The 4,088-nt window shown below is 42.1% G+C and overlaps 1 pseudogene; it reads left to right on the top strand.

Annotated features, from left to right (window-relative positions):
* Positions 1-1,212: 1,212 nt before the first annotated feature.
* On the top strand, positions 1,213-2,894 carry LOC136315354 (ATP synthase F(0) complex subunit B1, mitochondrial pseudogene; annotated as a pseudogene).
* Positions 2,895-4,088: the final 1,194 nt, after the last annotated feature.

Genomic DNA, 4,088 nt, shown 5'->3' with positions numbered 1-4,088 from the left:
GGTTGGCTCAGCAGTAGAGTGTCGGCCTAGCGTGCGGAGGACCCGGGTTCGATTCCCGGCCAGGGCACACAGGAGAAGCGCCCATTTGCTTCTCCACCCCTCCACCGGGCTTTCCTCTCTGTCTCTCTCTTCCCCTCCCGCAGCCAAGGCTCCATTGGAGCAAAGATGGCCCGGACACTGGAGATGGCTGTGTGGCCTCTGCCTCAGGCGCTAGAGTGGCTCTGGTCGCAACATGGTGACACCCAGGATGAGCAGAGCATCGCCCCCTGGTGGACAGAGCGTCGCCCCATGGCGGGCGTGCCAGGTGGATCCCGGTCGGGTGCATGCGGGAGTCTCTCTGACTGTCTCTCCCTGTTTCAAGCTTCAGAAAAATGGAAAAAAAAAAAAAAAGAAGAAGAATCCTGTGTCTGAGAAATCAGCCTGTTTCTCACAAACAGTATCCTGACTTGTTTCCAGCTAAATACTGTCCATATGCCTCTTCTAGGCTCTGGGGCTGCAGGCTGGGGCTTTGTTCCTGGGACTCAGGACCCGCCCCTCTCTGCTAAACTCACTTCCCACCACGCGAGTCTCTTCCGGCTGCCGTTCACTCCAGGGAGCTGGGCAGCCCTCTCCATGTTACTGCTTTTCCTACCAGTCTCAATGTGGCTTCTTCAGTGTTCCTTGGTTGAAGAGTCCTCTTAGTTTAGTCCAAAGTTGGTTTTTCCAGATGATAGTTCTTAAAATTATTTTGTAATCCACTTTGGTTCTGGGAGGTGGATGTAGGTACGTCCGCCTACTCCAGTGCCATCTTGTCTTCCCCTGTAAGCAAGTCTTTAAAATACTAAAAGGTTCATAATCTGCCTACCCACATAATTATGGGAATCAAATCACATAGTAGATCTAAAAATATTTGAAAAATATTTAAAGATCTATACAATGTATGTTATTATTTATGTAATACTCATGTGCAAGAGCCTTTAATAGCATAATCGGGGAAGTTGGTTTTGAAATTAAAAGTAATACAAAAGCAGAGTCCAAGAAAAAGAAGACAGACATTGAAAACTCATCCATTGCTAGGCCATTTCAAGCAATGATACACAGATTCTTTAAAAGGAAAATATTTATTCCCATTTCCAGTATGAGGAATTAAATGTTCTACATTAGCCTAGTTAAATCAGTCCTAAATAGTACAGCAAAGCCAAATTCTAGATTATCAATTTTTTCCTGGACCATTCTAAAGATGTAGGGGCATCCAGGTCACCGTACGGTCCCAGGAGTATATGCCATATTCTTCTAAAGGTCCTAAGCATTTACATTTCATCTTCCTTAAAAATAACTTTTATCAAGTTTAAAACATCATGTTTTCATCAAAACTAAAATATTATTGAATATGACACACCATCATTTTAAATACACTACAAAAGAAATTTCTATTAAACTGCAACATGCTACAACACATCCAATTTTAGAGATTTTAAAATGCAAAAGGAAAGTCTTTCTTAGAATCAATAAATATAGCGATTGCTTTCTTATTATAAAAAGTAATCCCTAAAGATTTGCGAGTGACGGTCTTGTTCTTGCCCCTGACATACTCCCGTCCAGATCACTGGGACACCAAGATCGCTAAGCAGACCCTCACTGACCATGCTGTCTCAGATGGTACTTTCTACTGCTGCAGCAGTCCCTTCTCTGAAGAACAGAGCCCTCCTTGGTCCAGTGGTATTGCAGGCAATGAGGCCCCTGTACTAATTTATTCTAAATACTGAGGACAAGTTCATCATGGGCTGATCCCTGGGCAATACTTTCGGTTCCTTTATCCTAAAACTGGACCCTTTGTGCTCGGAACTGGGCTTATCTTATATTTTCTATCCAATGAAATATATGTAATTACTCCAGAGATTATCTCTACCATATCAACAATAGGGATGATTGTCTATGTAATTGAAGTTATGGTACTGATAAATTCAATGAGCTAAAAATTGCCCAACTAGAAGAGGTGAAACAAGCTCCCATCAAAAACATCCAGGATGCAACTGATCTGAAGAAGTCTCAGCAAATGCCATTACCTTTTTGGTGTCCAGAGGAATAGCGTTGCTATGGCCTGGAAGTTACTTAACAGGAATGGTGGTACAAGAGGTAAAGAATTGTCTGCACTACCATATCTCTGTGCAGAATATAATGCATCGAAAGAAGAACACATGATAACATGGATAGAGATGCACGTGTTGCAAAACATCACTGCACGTCAGGAAAAGGAGACAGATGCCACGTGCACTGCAGATCTAAAGCTGCAAAGAAAAACCCAAGCATATCCATATGCATCTATCCCAGATGAGACAGCCAGAAACAGTTGACTAAAGGAACTAGGCTGTGTGACAAACTCTGTGTATCACTGTCTACTGGAGTTACAGTTTACCCCCACCTAAAAATGAAAAGCTTGAGTTTCATCTAGTGGGAGAATTAAAACAATCTATTGGTCAGTGAGATGCTTCTTGTCCTCGCTCTACATTTTGAGTTGGTCCATAATCACTTTTGAATAAGCAATTTGCTTTTAATGAAATTTGGTACCTGACTAAAGACTACCAGGTTATAGTTTAAGTTTTTAACTAATTCTACAATCTTGCAATAAAATGACAGTTGTGAAATAAGAAAAAAAAGTAAGCCCTTGCTGGATAGCTTCATTGGTTGGAGCACTGTCCTGATATGCAGAGGTGGCTGGTATGATCCTACTTAGGGCATATACAGAAACAGATTAATGTTTCTGTATCCCTCAAAAAAAATGCTGGAAAACTGAAAAAAACCTGTGTACTAGCAGAAACATAAGTTGCAAATAAGTGTCTGTGTAACTGAAAATCCAGCAGAAAGACAGAGTTCAGGGTTGATTTAACTGAAGGATTGAAGGCTATCTCGAGTGCAGTTTCTTTACGTCTCTCTGTTCCGCCTTCCGTGGTGTCAGCTTCCTGAGACAAGCTACTTCAGTGCTTTCAGTTCCATTGGTACCCCACTCTACGCTGGAGAAAGGGCTTCTATCCTAGCACTCCAGGCAAGAATTCTAAAATTCATCTGCACTGCTAAGATCGTCTAGGTCATCTCATCTTACCTCACCTGCACTGTTACTATTACTGGGGAAAAGAAAATAAACCTGAAAAGTACATGGACTGAGCAGGGAAGGGAGAAATACCTAAATGGAAAATCTGCCTGTGACTAAAAATGAAAGGAAGGAGAGGGAATTGCTTAAAAGCTGTGATGTAATTGTACGTGTCAACTTGTAGGCTATGGTTCCCAGCTGTTTGTTTGGTCAAGAACAAGTCTAGATGCTACTGTGAGGGTATTTTTTAGATGTGATTAAAGTAGATTGTCCTCCAGAAAGAGAGTGGGCCTCGTCCAATGAGTTGAAGCCTTTAAGGGAAATGACTGAGGTTTTCAAAAGAAAGAATTCTCGGCTGAGTAGGCAATGGTACAGTGGATAGAGTGTCAGACTGGGACACAGAGGACCCAGGTTCGAAGTCTCGAGGTTGCCAGCTTGAGCACTGGCTCACCAGCCTGAGCAAGGGGTCGCTGGCTTGAGCCCAAAGGTCGCTGACTTGAGCAAGGGGTCACTTGCTCTGCTGTAGCCCCCTGGTCAAGGCACATATGAGAAAGCAATCACTGAACAACTAAGGAGCTGCAACGAAGAATTGATGCTTCTCATCTCTCTCCCTCCCTGTCTGTCTGTCCCTATCTGTCCCTCTCTCTGTATCTGTCAAAAATAAATAAATAAATAAAAATTAAAAAAAAAAGAAAGAAACAATTCTCCTCGAAACTACAACAACTCTTCAGCCTTCAGCCTCTGGATTTCAAACTTCTCAACCCCCGCAATAATCCTACATTAGTGAAAGCCAATTCCTTAAAATCAATCAGTTTCTGTCTCTCTCTCCCCCTCCCTTTCTCCCTCCGTTGCTCCCTCCCTCCTTCCCTTTTCCTCCCTCTCTCTAAATATAGAGACAGAGATACATACAAAAAAGAACAGAAATTCCCTGTAATCCAGGAATGCCACCATTTTAAAATATTTTCTCCAACATTATTTTTTATTTATTTACTTTTCTATGCATAAAAACATATGGAAACAT

Source organism: Saccopteryx bilineata, chromosome 11, assembly GCF_036850765.1.
Source record: "Saccopteryx bilineata isolate mSacBil1 chromosome 11, mSacBil1_pri_phased_curated, whole genome shotgun sequence".
NCBI classification, from domain to species: Eukaryota; Metazoa; Chordata; class Mammalia; order Chiroptera; family Emballonuridae; genus Saccopteryx; species Saccopteryx bilineata.
The sequence above is the reverse complement of the archived record's forward strand: the minus strand, read 5'-3'. Positions and strand labels throughout refer to the sequence as shown.